Below are 24667 nucleotides of genomic sequence, written 5' to 3' on the forward strand. Positions count from 1 at the left end.
ATACCAGGAGATCATTGGGGGCCTCTTGGAAATTGGCTACCACAGTACACCCTCTGGCACTCAAATGAGCCATTTCTCTCTTTCAGTTATTTTTTGGTAAGGGGTTATATTTTACAATGGAGGAACATTTGTCTCAAGGAAGCTAAAAATCTTTTTCAAGATAACTACTATTAAGACAATAGAGATTTAACCCAGGTCTTCTGACCTAAAGCCTCATGGCTTTTCTCCTGCAATAAAATAGAATGCCATGTAGGTGTACTACTGTGTGTAGCACCGTTTTCCAGCATTCATAATATTTCTATACTGCTGAGCTTTTGAAATCGTCATGACTATTTTTTCCTTGAGTTTTGCTTTATCCTCTAGCCTTCAGTTTACTCTCAGCCATATCCTACTGGTATAAATGTTCCAGACTGATAAATTCTCTCTCTGCTTTTCTGGATTACTGTTTTGTTTTGTTTTGTTTTTTCTTTCAATAGATGTGTATACTATAGAACCAGACTTATTAAGATCACATGAATTGTGGGAGTAAATACATTTGAAGTGAAAATCTATGGGTCTTTCCATATTAGTCTGCTCAGGCTGCCATAACAAAATACAGACTGGATGGCTTAAGCAACAGAAATTGACTGCTCACAATTCTGGAAGTGGGAAGTCCAAGATACAGATTCTAGCTGATTCGATTCCTGGCGATGGCTCTCTTTCTGGCTTGCAGATGGCTACCTTCTCTATGTATTCTCACATGGTGAGGAGAGCAAGCAAGCTCTCTTGTGTCTCTTATAAGGAAACGAATCATATTAACCATAGATTTACCCTTATGACCTCATTTAACCTTTGTCACTTCCTTACTCCAAATAGTCACATTGGGAGTTAGGGCTTCAACATATGAGTTTTGGGGGCACAAAATCCATGAAGTCCTTTACACTTTCCCTATGAGGAAAAAATGTGCCTGGACTTTGGGATATTACAGCTTTCAAGGGGCTTTTTATTTTCCAAAGGGGTTTGTGTTTTTTCACATTATTTTTCTCAATATTAGTCCAGATAATGAACTTTTAATATATTTGTATTTCCAATAAGTAAGTTGCTCACAATATATGGAGTTCTATTATTGCTCTTATTTTAGAAAAATGTATTTCCTAAGTTTCAAGTTTTATAAACGTTCCCTGTTTAAAGTTAAGATAATACATTGCAATTTAAAACACTTTTCTATAAAAAGGAAAATTGACAAAATTTACCTACATAAGAGACTGGTAGTAATGAAGTAAAATTAAAGTAATGAAAATAGCATTACCTCAAGGTGGACTTGAATTTGTTTTAGTCACTTAAGTAGCATCCTGTTAGAGGATTAGATTTATTTTATATTAATATAAAGAGTAAAACAAATACATTATGTTAATAATCCAGTATAGTACTCATTATAATAATTTCAGTAATATCCGAGACCATTGATATACTGTAGCAGATTGAATTAAGCTATTCTCAGCATTTCTCTTCTAGACCTACATACACACATGAGCACATTATAATCAAAAGGGCTGTTCAACAAACATTTTTGAAGTAAACCAATTCAATTAATGAAGGAATCCATTTTCTTGGATTAATATTTGAGTTTCTGATTTTATTACTTTTCAAAAATACTATATATTTTTACTACTTTTAAGGAAAATGTGACCCTTATAACAGAAATTGACAAGCTATTGAATGTATTAAAGTCAGTAACTGATATATATTATAGTCAAAGCATAAGAAACATGTTCTTAGTAAAATATAAAATGATATTATAATGACTTTAGAGCTCTACCTAGCATTATATTGTTTGTACCAACTTATGTTAAATTTATCAACCAGTTTTCTGAAATCAGTAAAATAAGGAATTATTTTAAAAGAGTAATTTTAAGAATAAAATAGAGGCTATCATGTATCCATGTGTTTTGATCCATTTGTCTGCAGTTATTTTTTATTGTAATTAAAACCCCTACAAAATTCTCTAATTCCTTCTCTTAAAACAACTCTGAGAAGCCAGTTGTTCAAATATCTTAATTACATTCTCTTTTTGATCATTTTTACTGAGTTAATATATCATGGAATTATTGTCTTAGGAATTGAAAGAAAACAATTTAGATGATGCTTTTGTATTTTACATTTATTTACAACAAAGTTTCGTAGCACCTTCTAGCTCTGAAAAGAAATGATAACAATGACTATTTATAAGAAATAAAATATGTCTTCCACTAAGTAAATATAACACAAACAAATAAAACCTATCCCCAAGGTATAGTTTCTAGCGTGCATGTGTTTGTGCGTATGTGTACGTCTGAGGGAGAGAGAGAGGGAGAGGGAGGAAGGAGTATGTACATGGTGTGGGTCATTCAAGATTACAGAATAACAGTGTGTTTGACTCATACTTTTGACAACATAAGAACACAAAATGACTGAGCAAAATGTGACAGCTGAAAGTTAACTTATGTGGAATTTGGAAAAATCACAGATTCTTTGCTTTGCTTTTAATCAGTTAATTGAGAACAGTACATTTTTTTAATGAGAGGGTAAGTCATAGAAAAGTTGCAAAAATGTATTTTAATAGTATCATTATTTTAACAATTTTTATTATTACTATAATAGTTATCTGGAATTCTTACAGTCCAAAATATCACTCCTAACAAAATTTGCAATCTTAAATATTTACTTTAAATCACATTGTCTTCTATAAATTCTAAGCTTTTGTGAGCAATGATGTAGAATATAATAAATACTAAATACTAATTGCTGCTATTGAAAATTTCAAACTTAAGGAAATAATTTTTTAATGAAGACCTAAGCTTATAATTTCTTGCTTATGGTTTAAAACAAGGAACTCTGGTACCCTGTTGTGTAGATTTAGGATTGGTAAAATTAGTTGGAAATGCTAAATATATCAGTCATTTAAAAGTCACTTGAAAGTTTGGTATTTTGCATTGATGATCAGGTAACAAGTTTAGAATGATCCAGTTCAGGCTTCATTAAGACAGTTTTGAGGTAGTTTGTTTTTCAACAATAATAATGGTAATAATAGTAATAATAATGCATGACAGTTTCAAGTACTACTTTATGCTAAACTCTGCTGCTGCCATCCTTGGTTTCTTTTTAACTATTTACCCATGATTTAGGTGGCCTGTATCAAAAGACTTGCTTAACATAATGAAAACTTTTATAAAGCCTCTTATAGTCCATAGATTAGAATCAAATTTAACAAAATTGTGAAGATATTTTGAAAGGCCTATGATATTCTATGAAAGAAGAATCTGTGGGCACCAATTACTTCACCTTCTAGAAACAGAATGAGTTCTGGTTTTTTTTAACATCTTTATTGGAGTATAATTGCTTTACAATGGTGTGTTAGTTTCGAGAATGAGTTTTGAACCAGTATTTTCAAACTTCCCCCAAATAAAGTGCTTTCTCTTTAGTATCAACAAAGCTTTATTACATCATTTATTTGGCTTATTTGTCATTAGTAAACAATATTTATTATGTACCAAGCAATAGGGGGAGTTGAGGAAGCCCTTGACATCCATTTTTTTTTTATCCTCCAGTGTTTAGAGTGTAATGTAGAATAGAAAACGATAAAGACATTACCTTAGGTTCCTAAGCATAGGGCATCATAGTAATATTATTATAGTGACATTAGAACGAACATACAACTTATAAACTCCCACCCATATCACATACATCAAAAGCAGAAGAGACAATGAAGTAAAAGGATTGAATGGAACTGAGAGAGATCAATCCCAGGATTGGGGGATTTTGTGACTAGTGTAGCACTGTCTCCACATTCTAGCTGGAATTCCAATAGAGAAGTAAATGCTGCTTATATCATTTTATGCATGAATGAAAATGATTTAGATAATTGATATGTTATTCTAGCAAATCCAATTACATGAATATTGTCAACTGACTAAAAAATCTAATTGCTGGTTACAGAACTTATTGCTGAGGTTCTTCCTAATATGTTTCAAATTGACATTGTATACAGGACTAAACCTCATTTATGATTTATGGGAACAAAATTCTTGGCAGTGTTTACATATATACATGCATGCATATATATATACATATGTGTGAATATGTGTACAAATATATCCAATATATAAAAAGTATGTAACTGATCAAAGCTTTCTTTGTGTCCTTTGAACTTGGATGACTAGACAGTGAAGCTCACCATGACTCTCTAGCACCACCAGTTTCATACGTCCTTCAGTCTAGTCAACAAGCTCCACCGTGGGCCTTGTCTGTCCTGTAGAACACTGTCTCTAAAACCCATCACATCTCTTGGTACATGGAAAGTCAGTGAATCATCTTAGTTCGAGCATCTTCTATTACACTTTGATTATCATTGTGCGCCATTTTAAACTACGTTCCATGGAACCACTGGTGTTTTGAAAAGGTTCTTTTTTTTTTTTTTGCGGTACGCAGGCCTCTCACTCTTGTGGCCTCTCCCATTGCGGAGCACGGGCTCTGGACGCGCAGGCTCAGTGGCCATGGCTCACGGGCCCAGCCACTCCGCGGCATGTGGGATCTTCCCAGACCGGGGCACGAACCCGTGTCGCCTGCATCGGCAGGCGGACGAGAAGGTGCTTTTAATAGAGCTTTGATGAGACAAATAAGGGGAGAAGGAAACCCACACCCTTACCATGGTTCTAAGGCCCTATATGAGTTGGCCTCCTGCTCCACTGATGCCATATGCTCCCACTCTCCCTGTCTCTCACTCCAGTCCAGAAGCCACTGGCCTCTATGCCTCAGTGACCTTACTCCACCTGGACATCACTTCCTCAGATATCTACCTGGCTTATTCCCTCACTTCATTCAACTCTCTGCTCATGATTCATCTTGTCAGAGAGAACGTCCCTGACTACCTACCTAAATAATAACTTCAACTACTTTTATTTTCCTTTATTGAGGTTACCACAGTAGGATATCTTAAATATTTATTTGTTTATTTTCTCTCACACACAAACACAAGAATGAAAGCTTTATGAGTGTTTATCAGAAGTATACTGATATGTCCCACTGCTTAGAATACAGAAAAAATGGAGGTGCTCAAAAAGTACATAATGAATGAATAAATGAAAAAGTGAGTCCCTTATATCCATGTCAACCAGTTTTTGGTTGTTTTTCAGTGTAACACAAAGTGTCTTTGAAGAACACTTTTCTTTTGTAACAAAATCTCTGTGTCTGAAAAAAGTTTGAAAAACAGGGTTCAATTTATTAAAACCTATGATACTAGGTAGCATAAGTTCTAAGTATGTTTTTGATGCTATTGAAAATAATTCTATAAAGTATTAAAACATCTTACAAAAATATGATTAAAGTAGTTTATAAAACTTGTTGCCAACAATTGCCAAAAATCCTTAATTTAAGAAATGCTCAAGCTTTCATATTTCTTTAGTAAATCCTTTCTATAACTTGTGAAATTGGGAAAAAGAAACTAGACCATGTATATAACTATAGCAGTTTAATAAAACATAAGCATTTGTCTGTTTAATAATGCCAGTTAAATGAAGACAGTTTCTAGTCAATTTTTCTGCCCCCAGCTATTATTAAAAAATCTAAGAAAGTATCCAAAAACTTTTTTAAGCTTATTTGTTTTAAATTGATCCTGAGATCTATCTGATCATACTTATCCTTTATGGGAATGCCAGTGGGAGGAAATAGAAGAACATCTAAAGTCCATTTGTTCAAGGTCATGATAGTCTTGTTAATTGGTCATGAATTATATTCATACATCCATCACCCATTTATTCATTCATTCATTCATTCATTCAATGTAGTCTGAACTCCTACCATATGCTAGAGGTTAGATTGCAGCTTGATATTTAGCCTCCTTTGACCTGACCCTGAACCCTGTCCTTTCTACTCAGCCATGATAATTCCAAACTTCTCTGTCACACCCACTGCTGACCACCCTCATTTTTTTTTTTTTTTTTTTTTTTTGACCACCGTCATTTTTAACCGAACTGGATCTGTACTAGCACCACAGAGCCTCACCAACCTGCAGGAGAAGGCAGGTTGAATTTTGGATCAAGTACCTTGTTTTTGGTCCATGCTTTTTCATAAACTAATATGCCCCTGTTCATCTTCCTGTCTTAACTCTCTGGCTTTTGTCTGAGACTAGAATTATAATCCTGGACAATTCCAGTTCTTCCCACTTGGCTGATATTTAATTTCTCAATTAAGCATGTATTTGACATTGTGAAGAAGGACAATATTGAGCTCTGTACAGATTTTAAAATATATTCACATTCTTTAACCACAAAGTCCTTAAATTTGAATAAATGACGTTAACAACAATACATAAGCAAGGAATGCTGTGCTAAATGCCATAAGAGAGGAACTGTATCTATTTTGAGCAAATTGTAAAAAATTTTCTAGGGTGGGAGGAAACACTCTATTTTTAAAGTACATACATTTTACACTGTCAAGAAGTAGCCAACTGAAAGGGGAGAAGAAAGGGATTATAAACATAGGGAACTGAGATGATTGTACTGTAAGATACAAATAGATAAGTAGTGGGATAAGTGCCACCCATTTATATAAACCGCGGTCATTCATACAAGTGCATGCTATCAGTCATTGACAGAACAAATAGACAGAAAATCAGTAAAGATATAGAGAACCTGAAAAACAATACAAACCAAATTTCCCTAATTGAGATTTATAGAACACTCCACCCAACAACAGCAGAATACATATTCCTTTTAAATATACATGGAACATCACCAAGATAGACTGTATGTTGGGCCATAAAACAAGATCAATACATTTTTTTAAATCTTTTTTTTGATCAATACATTTTTAATGATTTAAATCAGAGTGTATTTCTGGTACAAAACTGAATTAAATTAGTGATCAGTAACAGAAAGATATTTGGAATATCTCCAAATATTTTGAAATTAAAAACATTTTAAATATCTCAAGGGTCAAAGGAGAATAAATCACAGGGGAATTATAAATAATCTGATTGGATAAAGGCACAACATATTAAAATTGTGGGATAAAGTTCAACAAAATTGTGGAATATAAGGTCAACAAATAAAAACGATCTTATTTCTGTATAATAGCAATGTACAGTTGTACCAATAACTTTTTAAAAACCTATTCACAATAGCTCCAAGAATGGAAATACATTGGTATGAATTTTAAAAAGTACAAAATCTAAATGCTGAAATTACAAAATACTAAAGAAATGAATCCAAGAAGACCTCAATAAATGAGAGACAGACCATCTCCATGGTTTAAAAGACTCAATATAATAAAGATGTCAATTCTCTACAAATTGATATGCAAGTTGAATGCAATTCCTAGAAAAATCCCAGAAATATTTTTTGTAAATGCGTACAAGTAATTCAATTGTGTAAAGCAGGGGGTCCTATTATTGCAGTTATTAAAATAGCCAAGATAGGGCTGTTCAGCTAGCATGCCAGCAATTGTAGGGGTTTGAATGCTGTATCCAAATTTATGCTGGGTACAGAGATGATACTGGATTCAATAATGGGCTGAAACTACTAGGACAGTGAGAATGATTCCCCAGTTAGTGCTTATTTTGTGGACTCAGTCTCTGTAGATTTGGCCTGTGGAAACTGAGGACACAGTATGCCTCTTTTGCTTTCTCATTTTCTGAGAGTTCCGTAATGTTTGCTTGGCTATCCTTATCCTTTTCTCCATATCCCTTCCAAGCTACCATATAGAAGATAAGAGCTTTATCTAGCCCAGGTTGCAGGAGAAAAAGCAAATGTCAATTGCACTGTACCTACATTTGCATTATCACTTGGTATGTTATCATAGGGTGTTCTATTTTTAAAAAATATTCTCTTGTTTCTAAAGCTCCAATTTAATAAATTCATTTGAGCATGCCCTTAGTAGAAATACCTACTCCACATGACTCAACTAATTCTCACGTCTTCATAGTTGACTTCAACCAAGAACAGTCATATCTGGACCATTGTGTCCAAGTAAGATATGACTTTTAGCAGAAATCATTCCTGATGGGAATAATCAAATTCTTATTGCCTTGATAGACAGATAAGTGGTATAAATGATATATATATATGGTTCCCAATTGAAGTTTATATAAAAATAAAATAATATGTCTAGAAATGTGATTTATATTTACATTTGAATATTATTATATTTGAATACAGGTGATAAATTTCCTTTAGCCAAAATACTCGAGTTACGCGGTAGGGAAAGATCATATTAGAAACTGAGAGGTTAATTACTTTTTTGCAATCTATTCATTCACCATTTCTCGAAGAAGTCCCTCAAAAAAATACTCTATATGGAAATTTTAAAACAACTGTGGAATTTTGTTACATAACCCGTTTTCTCCATGATGAGCTTGAATGATGGAAACAACAAAAGTAGTACCTTATAGGGATGGCAGCAGGTGGAGGGTTTTCCCAGATTCTTCCTTCCCTAAATCCTGCTGTTCTCACCTTTCTTTGGTTTACCATCCTCACATTCATTTCTTCATCTGACTCCATATATTTCCCACATCCTGGTCCTACTGGTAATGCTCACTTGTCTCCTGCTGCTTTGCCAACTTCTCCTGGTACTCCTACTACTGCAGCTGAGACAGCCATGAGTCAAGCACCCAGCTGCAACCAGTTTATATTTTAAAGTGATGTAAAGGAGAGCAATAATAAATACAGAATTGGCTTTCTTGGAATCTTCAATGCTTTGGTTTCAGAGTCTTTTCTGGGCAATGCATTGAGAAGTAAGAACACATGATAAGCTCAACCTAATCATTAAGTCAGTGGTTCACCAGGACGGTGAGCAGTGCAACTCCCAAAGGGATGTTTTGATAAATCACAAAATGTTTTTTCTTATTTCAGTGATTCATGGGGACTGAAGTTGTTGGGGCCAGGCATGCCATACATCTTGCTGAGTAGGACAGTCTACGTAATGAACAAATTTTTTGTGTACTTCATGACTTCCAAATTCCCCTATATATATTCATGAAGTTGAAAGAAAAAGCCTGTTGATAATCCTTTTAAATTTTTATTTTTACCCTAGAACCAATTTCACATTGAAAATAAACCAAAGCATTGTTTACAAAGTTTTAGTATATATTGTTTTTCAGGAATTCAACTACTTTGTAAATCAAGGGAATATTTAACTAAATTTGTATTGAAACATGACCAAGAGTGTTCTACCATTGCATAAAATTACCTCAGTGGGAGTAAGGCCACTTGAGTTTGAGTTCTCCTAGACAGCACACCTTAACAGTTTGCATTTATGGCAGTCACAGTCATGGCAATTCCATAGATGTGAGCCTCTGGTTCCATGATTATGTCTCCTAATGTAGTTGAGCCTAAGCATTTACACTTTAAAAAACACAATATTTTGTTACAAATTACTTGCTATTTATTTCTTTGCAGAGTTAGGCCAAAATACATTGACTTTAAAAATTATTATCTATTTTCTTTCTGTATAATAGATGGAGCATTAAATATATTTGTTTTTCAATGCATAGATTCCATAGAATTAAGAATTACTGTATGAAGTAATTAAACAAACTAGTACCAACTATGGGGGACAAAAAATTGTGTAATAAGTTATTTAGCTGAACATAAGAAGTGTTAATTATATAAGCCTGAAATCAAGATTTGTCAAGAATAATTGACACATTTATATGCATCGATTGATATTTCTGTCATGTATAAATGATGCTATATACAAATGATAAAACAAAGTCATATAAAAGTTGGCCTTACAGTACAGATGTCTAATGGGAATATAAGTCATCCTTATCACCTTTCAGCCGCGCTGACCAGTCATGTAATAAAAATGGATGGCACCTGAAATGAGAAAACAGTTATGTGGCGATCTGAAGGAAGGTGGCCATACCCAAAGGATGAACAAAATACTTCAAGCTAAACTAACAGCAACATAATGAGCTAAGAAGTGACAGGCACAAGCACAGGCAGATCATGTTTGCTTGAAGCAAGCAGAGTTTGAGCTGCTTCACTGCCTCATTTAAACAGAAGAGTATGCTCATCATGAGACTAAGAGACAGTTTACAGAGAATGACACCCTGCAGGGAACAGCTGCTGCTAACACCCAAAGGACAGAATTATATAGAAGACATATTTATTTAATTTTGCAATTTGTGAGGAAGTCTTTTTAGACCCACTCTTTTTTTGGCATTTTATTTTATTATTTTTTTTTTTAAGAGGCAAGAGAATTTAATGAAGAGGCCGTTTACAAAGGTGTGGTCAGGTGTAAGATGTCTAATTTGATTTTTATTTTCACAACCTAATTTGTCATTCTGTTATTCTACATTCTTCATAGTTTACGATGCTAATTGTTGGGGAAAATAGGTATGTTTCTAGCCAGTACTATAGGCTTTTTATATATTATCTCACTTAATCTTACAACAACCCTGAGATGTATGTTCTCTTTTCCACTCTTTGCTGAAAGAGATAGGAAGGCTCAGTAAGATTTTGTCATTTAAGATCACATCGCAGGTAAAATTTCTCATTTTAACTTTGTCTTCCTGAGTGTGAAAGCTATGTATTTTTTGAAAAATTTTTATTGGTGAAGTAAGTCAGACAGAAAAAGACAAATATCATATCATATGATATCGCTCATATATGGAATCTAAAAAAAGACTACAAATGAACTTATCTACAAAACTGAAATTGAGTTACAGATATAGAAAATAAACTTAGGGTTACTGTGGGGTAAGGGTAGGGGGAGGGATAAATTGGAAGATTGGGATTGACACATAGACCCACTCCTCCGAGCAGAAAGCCTCAAGATCAATGAACCAATCACATAGTACAGAAGATATTGCCATATTTATATGATTCAGTGGAATGGATCAAGTAATTTTAACAGGACTGTTATATTTCCATAAATATAAATAATTTGTTGATTATGATTGTTCTTAATAAAAACTAAATACCCTAAAGCATAATTTTAATGGCACTGCCTTACGACCATATACAGTATTCAATCCCAATTTCTATTCTGGAAATTGAACCCGTATTGAGTCCAGTTCCAGGTCCAGGCCAGAAAAGCAGGGGAAATCCAAGTTTAAGTGAAAGAAGTACTGATTCCATATATATCTCTATCACTCTTTAAGAAATATATGCTTAATAGGAAAACAATATTTTCTCATGTAAATTCCAGGTTTTATTTAAGAAAGATCCTGAATCCAAAGGTGAAATATAGTAAAAAAAAAAATAGTTTATGTTTCTTTATGGAAATGCTGTTAGTTTTAAATTCTTGATTGGATATGTCATATATAAATTTACCAAGGAATAAAATAGAGGTCATAAAATATAAAGACACAATAGGACATATTTATAACCTCGTGAAACAAAATGGCATTTCCATATATTAAGCTGGCCACTTTACTGTATTTGTATATGGGTCCTCACTACAAAGTTCTGTCCCTGATTTGAACACGTCAAGTATGAGAGGTAAAAAGCACACGGTAAATGAGGGTTACAAATGGCGTTTTGTTTATGAACCTCATCTTTAGGTTGGTGACATTCCATCATACAGCCAAGGCAATGATTATTATTATGATTAGCTTTATAATAATCTGTAGGATCCTGCAGAACTTTTCCAACAACTTATTCAGATCCTAACATCAATTTGAGGTGGAAAAACAGCAGATGGACGTTAGGAAAAGTTAGTGCAATATGATGTTATAAAGAAAAGCATGTGTGTCTTTTCTCAAATTTGGTCTAATATATTCTTTACAGAAGGTAGTTTCCTTTAAAAGCATTAGTTAGTTCAGCGTTTGTGTGATTTCATGAGGAGGAGGTGTGAGTAGCCATAATGGTGGCAGTAAAATGCAGTGAGCCCTAATATATAATTCATTTTAATAAAGAGGAGAAACACACCTTAGGTGACATATTTTAATGGACTACTAGATGAATGACCAAGAAAAGAGAGAACTTCAGTTTCAATATGAAAGGTAGAGACCATTGAATAAATGAAATTGTGGCAAGAAAATATATTCTTTAAATATCCTTTAAAATCCATTGAATAAATGAAATTGTGGCAAGAAAACATATTCTTTAAATATCCTTTAAAATCTGCTACCTCAAATCCTTCCTGTGGTATTCTTTATGATCAGCGTTTCATTAATTAGTTTGTTACAGATAAAAAATGAGATGCTTTTAGAAGTCATGTCTCTTATAATCCAGCTATTATTTAGATAGACATTTCAGAAAGAGAAAATAATTTTCAAGTTGTTTAGAAGACTAAGGTGCAAGTAGAGAGTAATTTACTATTATTACTATTAAAGTATCTCTTTCTGTTCACTGAATCTGAGACCGATCTGACTGATTTGCTTACACATTCATGGCTGCTTTTAAGTGCCCTCTATTCTGAATTTTGTTCTCCATATTACAATTGTAACATATAGGAAATAAAGTGGATATACCTTGTTTAAAGATATCAATAGAGCAAAATTATTTCTATAATCAAGAACAGATCCAAATACAGACAAGTGACTTAATCATATAATTTAAAGGTTATTACAAGGTCCTGCATGACCCTGAATATTTACTTTCCCACCAACTTACTATCTTATTTGTTTATTTTCTTATATGAACTCATATTCCTGCAATTAGAATTGCTTCTTCTGTAAGAAGAAAAAAGAAAGGACTTTATTATGGTTTTTATATAGTATTTATGAAAAAATTTAGAAGGTAACTATTAAAAATACACTCAGTACACTCAGGTGAAATGGGCCCAAGAGAAATGGGAGGGAGGATATTAGTTTAAAGGAAGCCTTCTCGTGCATCCTTCTCATTTCATTAGCACAGGTTAAGAATTATGAAGTGGAAAAGCCACTAAGTGTAAATATGTATTAGAAACAAAGGAAAATACCCTAAGGGATTTGGCAAGCAGCATGGATTATTTTCAGGTGGGGTTTTCATGGAGGATGAGTCTAGGAAAGCCTCAAGGAAGTGTAAGGGTGTCAGGGAAAGCACGTCCAGAGTTTGAGAGAACCGTGGAGGTACTCATACTCAAAGCCTAGGAAGGATGCATTTCACAACTCCTAACTTCCCTCTCTCTGCCATGAATAACATATATGGCACAACTGAAGTTTCCCTGATAGGCTTAAAATATTTTCTCACATTTTCTTTACCAGTAGTTCTATCCTAATCCAAACATTTAAAAGTACTCATTTTTACAGACATTTAAAAGTAACACAGTGGAAAAATGGGATCCTCAGATTGATACCATCAAGCATAGTAACATAAGATTTTTCAGCTTAATACTTTTAAAAAGCTTTCATTCCTAAGAGTAAGCTTGTGAATTAAGATCAGAAGTTTATGCTAACTAAATTCTGCTTTTAGATGAGAAAATAAAAACTGAAATACTGGCAGTTTCTAAAGCTCCTTCAGGGGGAATTAATTCTTGGATCATTTGTGTTGATCATACAATCCTTTCCTTTTTAGCTAATTGAAATCAACATAAAACTCAGGTAGTTTATTTTTAAACAATATATTCAATATTTGACAATTAAGTTCAAAGAGAAGGATATTGGATTGAGGGTTAAATACTGGGAGGTAATGGTGTCTCTTCACAAACAATGAAGATTTGCAGTTTCATTAATAATAATAAATTATTATTGGTTCTGGACCCACTATGTACTACTCTTCAGCCATAGAACATGACAGATAAGGCCAGAGTCCTCATGGAGTGCAACTCTAGACAGGGCTAATGGTGGGGAGAGGGTACAATGACATAAGTAGTCAAGTTAATTTCACTTAGTGATTGGTGCTATGAAGGGAATGAGCAGGAAAATGTGACAGATTCAGCTTTGTACCCCTTTGTGATCAGAAGACACTGAGTTTTTAATGAAAGCTCTGAGTATGAGGAAACAGCTGGATTGAACTTTCTTTTCTCAAACAACCCAGTCCCTGGATGTTCTAAGGATTTTTTCCCCTCATTCTAGCCCTGCTTTCTCTCCTTTCTGCTTTGCTTTTTTGCTGGAAACCCTACTCTCCCACAGCCATGCTTCTGTGACTAGAGATCTTGCCTTTTGTCATTGACTTTTCCCATTCCTGGTATCTGGTTTCTGACTAAGATCTCTTTCGGGGAATTGACATGGAAAGGAAAAGAGGTGTAAGTTTTAAAGTATCACTGTGGCTACTTGTGATCTTAATATGTTTAAATTTAATATATTTAAATATTTTGGAGAGAAGTTTAAATAGATGATTTCAGAAATGGCTTTTGTGTTTAAATTATTTAATGTTACATCTATTGATCAATTTACAGTTAATGAAGTTGATCACAATCACCTTTAAACCTAATTTATTTCCCTTTTTCTTTAAAGCCCTTTTCTAAGAAAGATGTGCTTCGAAACAACCCTTTTGACCTTCTTTGTATATAAAAAACAAGGTATTAGATAGTTTTAATTAGGATTTTTAGAAGCCAAAGTTCTTTTAAAGACTGATCTAACTGCAGGAACACTGCACTCAGGGACCATTTTAAACAGCAAGATCACTAAAATTACCAGAAAAAGCACACAAATGCAAAAAAGATGGCACTCAATTGACTGCAAAAAGGACACTGTTTAAGTTATGAGAGCTGAAACAAGAAGGCAGAGCATGGCCTAGTTGGACCTCAGTTGGAAATGTGCACGTCATGTGACTCAATTTTGTTGCTGCTCTGCATTCCCACATATGTGAATGCCTGCAGAGCATTGATTTGGGGGTTATAAATACATGTTAGCAAGCAGGCAATTTGCATATATGGAATCCTTGAATAATGAGGGCCAACTACACTTCACAGTGTTAAGGTGTGCAAATTACTTAGAATAATAAATGTTCAATAGATATCAACTTAAACTACAGTGTTAAATGTAATAGAAACTGTTGAAATATAGTTATTTGCTTTTGTCTTCATTCATTTGCCTCAGTTTGCCATTTCAAAATTGAGTCTTTTTATTTTAATTTTTTCCATTATCCAGTTTACTGCCATTTACTGCCGAGCGTCCACTTTTTCCTCACTGTTATCAGTGGGCACTACTCCAGCCTCTGTAACCCCTGCCCTGTGCTCACACCCTTTGCAAAAACAGTTCAGGTGACTATTTAACAAGTCTGAGTGAGGACTTGAGGGTACTCTGAGCAAGCCCCCAGCTAAATTATGGTTATTTTATTTATTCACCTTTTGCTTTTATTCCCCAAATGCTGGATGCATTCCAGGTATTTGAGGTTGACGGGAATCTGCCCTTTACATATGTGGAGTGGGGTTTTATTACCATTTGGGAGTAATTCTCAGATAGTGTATTTATTGTCAAGGGTTTTTGTCAAAAAATTTTTTTTGTCTAGGAGCTGTGGCCTATTGATGCTCTTTCCTGGCTGAGACACTCAGACCACATAATCGATTATTCTTTCACAGTAGATTATGGTGAACTTTAAGATAGGGTTTGTGGTATACTCCCTGGTAGATTTTATTGAAATATCACTCCCTCCATTAAATGTTCAATTGAATTTTATGTTCACAAAGAAACTGTTGCACAATAAAGAATTTTATATTATTTGAGTAATATAAAATAACTAATTAAAATGTTAACTTTTTAAGTCAAAATTTGGATGTCACTGGAGAACTTTGCCTTACTGAGATGGAAATTCAGATGGATTTTTAAAATAGCTTATGTATAAACTTTTAAAAATATGATAGTGGGTGGGAGGAATCACTCATTCAACTTGGATGTTATAGTTGTAGTATGACGATTTAAATATGTTTCACTTATGCTCATGTTAGCCTATTAGATTTAAGTATTTCATAAAGAATTTTTATTTCAGATAAGCCTTGTGATAAATGTTATCATTATATGTTGGCTCAATTATATAAATACTATTTGAAATCCAGGTCTTTTACTTGCAAAACAGAAATAGAGTCACAGATGTAGAAAACAGACTTATGGTTACCAGGGGGGGAAGGGGAGGGGAGGAGGGATAAATTGGGTGATTGGGATTGACATATACACACCACTATATATAAAATAGATAACTGATAAGGACCTACTGTATAGCACAGGGAACTCTACTCAGTACTCTGTAATGACCTATACGGGAAAAGAATCTTAAAAAGAGTGGATATATGTATATGTATAACTGATTCACTTTGCTGTACAGCAGAAACTTACACAACATTGTAAATCAACTATACTCCAATACAAATTTTTAAAAAATAAAAGAGATGGGATCAGGAATAATCTTCTCCTAATTAAAGCCTGGTGCAGTAATATGGGGGAAGTTTTAAGATTTATTGTAAAAAGTTAAGGAACTAGGAGAGTTTTTATCATTCAAGTACAAAATGAAAAAAAAAATGTAGGGGCATGGGTTGCCCTTTTAGAGGGTTAGGGACAAAAAGAGGACAAATAAGATGCCGCCAAATGGAAAATGATGAAATGCGTTGTAAAACAAAATGAGAATGCTGAAATTGCTATTGATTTCAGCTCTTTATGAAGCAAAGGAATTGCTAGAATTACTAAATTTTTGAAATAAACCTGTAGAGTAAAAACTAAGTAAATAAATAAAATGAAATAAAATAAAATTCAGGTCTTACTAAGGGTTAATAAGATAATGAATTCCAGTATTTTTTTTCAAAACAAGGATAGATAAAATTTTTACCCTTTTTCTTCATATTCACTTGAATATATGTTGCTGCTGCCTTTTGTAAATGTTCCATAATTCCATTAACCACATTTTGTTGATCTGAAAGTTCATACAAGCTTGAAGTTTCAAAAGTACAGTTTCATATCCAATATTAATAGTGTTACAGCCAACACACCAAAGGAAATAAAACCTTTAAAATTTAATGCCTCACAAGGGAGAACTGTGTTAAAACGGTGCCCTCTTACAAGTTACAAATGGGAAATACATTTTAAAAGAAAAGGCATTTGCTCTAGAAGAGCAGATCACTTTGTTTTATAGCAAGTTCAAAATTCAGAGAAATATTCATCCTTCAGTTACCAGACTAATAAATTGAATCAAGGTGGGCAAGGAGAGAGATAGAAGAAAAAAGGGGAAATAAAGAAGTAAAAGCAGGAGGTGGGTTAATAAAGGGCTTTTTCTTGTGAACTAACTTCTCCCTACAAAAATGATAAGAAAACAGCAGACAGAGCAACAGAGATAAAATTGCATCAGGCTTCAGGGTTTATGTTTTTGATGGAAGTGTACAAATAATTTCCATCCCTTGCGGTGCTGTCATGCTCCATCACTTTAGTCCATTTTCACCTTGCAAAGAATTCTGAATGGGAGGGACTTCCTTCTCTGGCAGCTAATTAATCTCTTACAAGCCTGGTCTTGCAGCCTGTCTACCTGGAATGCCCCACACATTAAACAAGTGACTTGGGAGCAGATTTCTTGTCCCCTTGAGCAGTTCTTTCTTCCTTTAAGCTATATGAAGAGCCAGCTTTTTCTTTTTGTTTGGGAAACTATGAGCGCTAGAATAAATCATTGAGGAATCTCTCCCTCTATCCCACTACCATAACTGAATACACTCCCAAATAATTAAATTGGGTTTTAGTGACAACAGACAAAGCCTGAATATAAGTTTTGAATGTGCACAGTGCACATAATATGGAAGGACACAATAGTACACATATGTAAGGACACACATTTCTAAATTATACATTTTCTGTGTACATGTTAGATCTTCATTGTGATGAAACAGGTATAATCATATTTATAATACTGTTGCATTTGCCTTAAAAATAGTACCAGATTTTGCAAATAGGAGACTTTTTAGTTTTTTGGCAAATTCTGTCTGTAAAAAAGATTAAGGTAAGAGCATACTTATTTATAGGTTGAAATGCTTCAATTAAAAAATAATAGAAATTCTATTCAGGTTTATTCTATTTAATAAATACAGCCTTTTAAAAAGTTACCACTAATGAACTACTTGCAAATAGCAATGCTTAACTTTGTCAGAGGTGGAACTATCTTTCAGTAATAACTCACAGGAGGTTAGAAATAGTAATCATTCTTTAATATTTTGCTGATGTTGTTCACACATCTTTTTTATGCAGTTATCTGTATTGTTTTATTTTCTCTCATGTTTTTCTGTTAAATCTTTTGTGGATTTTTGTTTGTCTATTTCTTTATATTTCCTTTTTAATTAAACATAAAAGACTTCCCAGTAACTACGTTATGCATGCCTTTAGAAAACAGAGATATATATGTTAATGGTATAGCTATTCCAAATATTAAAGATTCTTTATCCATCTATGAAGATACATGCAATTGACACATGCACGTATGGAGATGTACTTGATAAGAGAATAGGATCACTATAAGTATTCAATTATTCACAGAAATGTATATTAAGTAGTTATTGTGTCCCACATACCAGGAGAGTGAAGCCAGAAGGAAAACGTATTCTGAAAAGTGTTATTTATTTTTAATTGTTTAGTCAAGGTAATATATACAGTGAAACGGGCAGCTTATTAAGTGTTCAATTAGATGAGTTTTGACAAATGTATATACCTTTAAAACTAATGAAGATATAGGCCATTCCTATGACCACAGGAAATTTCCCATTCATCTAATGAAAGCCCACTCCCCATAGTAAACACTGTCTGGTTTCTATAACCATAGAGTGTCTGTTCTTGAACTTCATATGAATTTAATTATATGATACATAGACATATTTATCTAGATTCTTTTATTCAGTATTATTGAGATTAAAGTATATTGTTGTAATAATCAACAATTTATTATTTTTAATCACAATCTAATGAGTTAATATGGTACTACTTCATCTAATACGTAAGGACCTTAAAACAGTGTAATTCCATGTTTACCCCATCTTCGTGATTTTGCTGTCTTGTATTTTACTTTTACGTACTTAAAACACTGTCCAGTACAATGATGATATCTTTACTTTAGCCAAATATCTTTTAAAAATTAGAAAAAGATGTTTTACATTTACCCATATATTTATCATTTCAGATGATGATATTCTTTTCTGTATACAGATGTATCCATCTGGTGTCCTTTCCATTCAGTCTGAATACCTTCTCTTCAGCATTCATATAGGAAAGACCTGCTGGTGACGAATCTTCTCAGCTTTCATTTATCTGAAAAGTTGTTCCATTTTCATTATTGAAGGTATTTTAACTGATTATTGCGTTTTCAGCCCTTAAAAATGTTGTTTTATTGTATTCTGTTTATTGTTTCTGTTGAGAGGTCAGTTGCCATTGACATCATTGTTTCCTACATGTTATGTTTCTTTCATTGATTGTGACTGTCAGATTTTTTTTAAGATTTTGCTTTTAGCAGTTTTACTATGATATGCTTAGGTGTGTTCTGTCTATTCTTAATTATGCTTTGATTTTCCTGAGCTTCTTGGATCTGTACATTGGTACTTCTCATCCAATTGAGGAACACTTTAGCCACTATTCTTTCAAAAATGTTCTGACCCTTTTCTCTTTCCCTCCTCCTCTACACCTACCCGCCACCTCTGAAAACCCTGTTATTCCTGTGTTAGACCATGCGATTACCCCCACTGATGACTGGGGCTCTATCTATGGTTTTTCAATATTTTTTTCTCTGTTCTTCAATTTAGGTATGTTCTATTGATCTTATTCAAGTTCACTGATCCTTTTTTCTGCAGTATCCAACTTACTATTTTGCTCATGCAATAAACTTTGTTTCATGTGTTATACTTATCAATTCTTTTTTTTTATAGTTTCCATTTATTGTCTGAGAGTCTCTATTTGTACACCCATTATAACTGTTTCTTTAAATCCTTAAACATACTTATGATATATGGTTGAAGTCTTGATCTTTGATTACCAACATTTGATTCATCTTAGAGTCTGTTTCTACTACTGAGTTTTTTACTTGATTATGGGTCACATTTTTCACCTCTTCACATGTGTACCAATTTTTTTTTAATTATATGCTGGATGTTGTTAATAGCAAATTGTAGAGAGTCTATATTAAGTGATCTTTCTACAAAAGGTAGTGAGTTCTGTTCTGGCAATCTGTTTAATTATAGGCAGATAATTTTTTGCCCTTTCAGGCTTAGTTTTATTCTTGGTAGGGACAAGTCTATTTTGATTTTGAACTTAATTCATGAACGTGACCCTTACTCCTATGGTGGGTGCTTTTCTGTAGTCACAACTGAAAGTCTGAGGTGCCTACTGAGTTCCCTCCGCTCTAGTTGGGATTAAAGTCCAGTGTCTTCCATCAGTACCTGGTCTCTGATATCATTGTACAACACTCAACCCACCCTGGTTGGGATTAAAGTCCAGTGTCTTCCAACAGTTCCTGGTCTCTGGTATCATCGTACGGCACTCAACCACACGGCTTGTAGAGTCTTACTCTGTCGAAATGCCATCTAGGCCTTGGCCAACAATTCACAGCAAATCCCCACGCAAACTACTGCCATTTCCCATGCAGCTCCCTTTTCTCACATACCCTTCACTGCAAATTTCAGGCATAGCAGCAGGTCAAACTATTCCCATTTCCTTTTGGCTCAGTGAGACTTCAAATCTACTGGGGTTCTACTACTATATTTGATAGCAGGGAAGTGCTTCCAAGGAGAAAGTCAGGGAGGTCATGGAGCTCTTTGAATTTTTTTCTTTGCTCAAGGTTTCCCATCCTGTGCTGTGTTTAGTTCAGTGCCAGAAAACAGTTGCCTCATATAATTTGTGTCATTTTATAGTTGTTTGTTGTGGAGGGAGAGGCAGAGTACTGGTTACTTTATCATTGTAGCACAAATCCCAGCAAGACAGTTTTATTGCTGGATAAAGGAGATCAAGGAAACTGCCGGAGGTGAGGCAGGTTGAGGGTGGTAAGGGAGACAGGGGCCTTTAGAGTTAATATAGAGCCTGTGACTTGAGAGGTTTTGCAACAAGCTACATCCGTACTTTAAAATATAAAAGTGGAGGAAAGATGAACTTCAGGAATCAAGCCAGTAACACACTCAGTGAGAAGTCTTTTGGGAAGATAGCAAATCTGATTAGAAATTAGAGTTAACCTAAATCTAATTTCCCTCCTTTTGCCATTAATCTTTAGCAAGTAGCTGTCCCATATAATGTTAAGTCATAATAAAAAGAAACCAACCCAGAACTGATGATGAATTGTAAAAATTGAAGAATAAATGAATATAAACCAAATTCCACTGAAGATCATACAGTGCACAAGGAATTACATAAGTAAAGTTACCAATAATTCAGACAAAAAGTCCTCTATATTTTCAGTCAAATTACAGAAATGCTGTATTTCTTTTTTTAATAAATTTATTTATTTTGATTTTATTTATTTTTGGCTGCATTGGGTCTTCGTTGCTGAGCGCGGGCTTTCTCTAGTTGTGGCGAGCAGGGGCTGCTCTTTGTTGCGGTGCGCGGGCTTCTCATTGCAGTGGCTTCTCTTGTTGTGGAGCACGGGCTCTAGGCGCACGGGCTTCAGTAGTTGTGGCATGCAGGCTCAGTAGTTGTGGCTCGTGGGCTCTAGAGCACAGGCTCAGTAGTTGTGGTGCACGGGCTTAGTTGCTCCACGGCATGTGGGATCTTCCCAGACCAGGGCTCAAACCTGTGTCCCCTGAACTGGCAGATTCTTAACCACTGTACCACCAGGGAAGCCCAAAATGCTATATTTCAAGTTGATTTTACATAATAAAATAGAACATCAAAAGAACTAAAGCATTTTATTATGATTTTATAAGACAATAGATGCAGATGGAAAGCAGACTGAGAAATATTAGGAAAAAAGTGAAATCAAGAACATACCTAAAGGTTTTTGATTGCTCCCTCTTCACAGACACACAAATAACCACAACTAAGAATTATAAAGAACAGGTATGAAAAATAAATTTTATATATATATATGGATACAAGGATTATAGAGAAAATGTTAAATGTAGAGGAAAATGAGACAAAATAAAACATAGCTGGCGTTCTTAAGGGGGAAAAAAGAAAAAAAAGCAGAATAAATGGAAGAGAAAAACATAAAGATATAGTGAAAGAATAACTACTTACTAGGATAACAAAAGTCTAAGATGGAAATTGCTATGAAGCCATGCCATGGTGAAATTTCTGAACTCCAGTGTTTGCAAAAGAACTGTTAGGGCTATGGGTGTGAAAAGCAAATCATCCACAAAGGAAGTTAGGCAGGAAAGGGAAGAGAGATTCGGCTGGCCTCAGACTTTGCCCCTGGTATGAGACAGTGAAACATTCCTCCACAAACATTGGAGGAGGAGAACTGATGTTCCCAAGATATTACAACCATTCAGAATTGCTCTTAAAGTACTGAATAATCAAGAAAATATATAAAAGTATGGGTTCAGAGGATTAATTTAAATAGATATTAATTGAACACTAGGAGGATGGGAGGCACTGAGCAACACTGGGATTTGGGATTACTGATCATATGTGTGTGTTATAATTTTTGACATTGTAAGATTAACAAAATGATTTCAAAAAATTGGTAGGTGAATAAAAGAAAAATGGAGGAATTATATACATGTTATAATTATAAACATTTCCTTTTTAAATTATACTTTCTATAAATGAAATATGACTAAAAATAACATACTTAATATTTTCTTAATGTGAGGATGTTTTTTAGAGAATGATATTTCATAATAAACTATTGACTTTCTTATATAATTTAATTTAATAATTTACTACATTATATAATATATAATTTTCATTTTTTTATGAAATCAATCTCTCTTTTTCTCTGTCATAGAGCTATATCTGGAGCAATTACTCTAATAGTTAAACATGATTATGTCAATATAGTGGGCTTTGGAATATAAACATTTAAAAAAATGTTTTATACTTATATTTTGAGAATCATTAGAAAACAGCAGGTAAAATTTCTGCATAAAACAGTACTTCTTTAAAAAGAAAAGAAAAGAATTTATCCTGTAAGTTTTAGCACACATCTCAAAAAAATGTCATAAATAAAATCTGAGCATACTTACAAATATCCAAATATATTTTTGAGGGGTCAGGTATTAAATATTTTAGGCTTGTGAACCATATGGTCTCTCATAACTGTGCAACTCTGCTGTTGTCATGGGAAAGCAGCGATAGACATGTGTAAACAAATTGATGTGTTCCAATAAATCATTCTTTGCGAAAATAGGCAGCCAGCCATGGGCCATGGTTTTTGACCCCTGGTATATATTGACCTTTCATCAACCTTAATGATCAAAATATTATCAGCCTCTCTCAGAAATATTAAGATAAAGAAACAGATACAAAATGGCCCTGATTAATGAATTTATTGATTTTATTTCCTTGTTCCTGACATTAAGTACTATAATACTTCACTTTGATATGAAAAGTCTCAATCAAGGGGCAAAACTGAGTAACTTACATACATATCCACATAAATCTTAATATTTTCTAACTTCTCAAAAAAGCCAAAATTTAAGTAAGGAGGAACTAACTTTGCTCCAAACAGTTCTTAGATGTTATGCTCAATATGACTCCTTCCCTTGCCTTTTACATTTACAACCTTGGTCAAAAATCTCAGATTGTTGAAGCTAGATTGTACCTCTCAGTGTATCAGATTAAGTGATCTCATTCTCACAAGAAGGACCCCTACTGCCACTGAGGTTAATAACTTCTCTATGGTAACCCTGCTAGTTCTTGTCAAAGTTAGGACTGGAACCCAGGCTACCAGCTCCCATAGCAGAGTTTTTTCCACTCCACCATACTGTCACATATGGCATGGCTCAAGCCAGACAGCCATCAGCTGATCAGAGCTTAATGAGCTGGTTATCATACTAGAAATGTACCTATATTGACTCCTCTGTTCTCAGCATTATTAGTTATCCTGTTTCTTCTCTATTTTTAAAGTAGGTTTATAAATAAAGTTAATTAAAAGACAATCAAACATTACAAATGAGAAGTGATACTGCTCTATGAATATATCCTGCTTCATTAAGAAACAGTCCTTTCATAAAATGGCAAAAGGCAAAGCTGCAGTTACCTTTCCTTATGAGTTATTTCTAATCATTTAAATCAGTGGTTCTCAGACTTCTGTGAGTATCGAATCAACTGGAGAGCTTGTAAAACACAGACAGTTGGGCCCCAGCCCCAGAGTTTCTGATTCAGTGGGTTTAGGATGAGGCCCAATTTGCATTTCTGATATGTTCCCAAGGGATGCTGATGCTGCTGGTCTGGGTAAAACACTTTGAGAACCACGGGTTTAGATTTGTTAATTCACACTTCTGCTCAGGCTCCATCTCAGATCCAGTGAAACAGAATGTCTGGGGCTTGAGGTGGAGTATCTTCTAAAAGTATCTCAGGTGATTCTAATGTAAACCCAAGCAGCTGAGGTGGGGGTGGGGCGGGGGGAGGAAGAGAGACTGAGTAACTTAAAGAAGTTTCTCTGGTCTTCCCATATTATGAAATGTTTTCTTCCTCAGTGTATTCCTTTATGAGATGGGAACAGTTTTTAAGTAGTCATTTCATGATAAGGAATAAATGAGGTAGTATAAAGATGACTTTACCAACTGACTTTATAAATTGAATGTAATTTAAATTTAGGCAATTTTATGCTGCTAATTCTTTAAAGTGCTTAGAATATAAGGTGGTTGTAGAACTCTCCTTTTAAAATGTTATTTTTGTACATCTTGCCACTTGTAAAGCTACTTTATGCCTCAGATACTTGAACTATCTTTGTTAGCA

At 34.0% G+C, this 24667-nt stretch overlaps 1 protein-coding gene across 1 annotated transcript in view; it reads left to right on the top strand.

The window, feature by feature from the left end:
• SPAG16 (sperm associated antigen 16) overlaps nucleotides 1–24667 on the top strand; it is an 885716-nt gene that overhangs the window by 493333 nt on the left and 367716 nt on the right. The gene's annotated exons all lie outside the window — the stretch shown is intronic.

Source organism: Stenella coeruleoalba, assembly GCF_951394435.1.
Source record: "Stenella coeruleoalba genome assembly, chromosome: 6".
Lineage (NCBI taxonomy): Eukaryota > Metazoa > Chordata > Mammalia > Artiodactyla > Delphinidae > Stenella > Stenella coeruleoalba.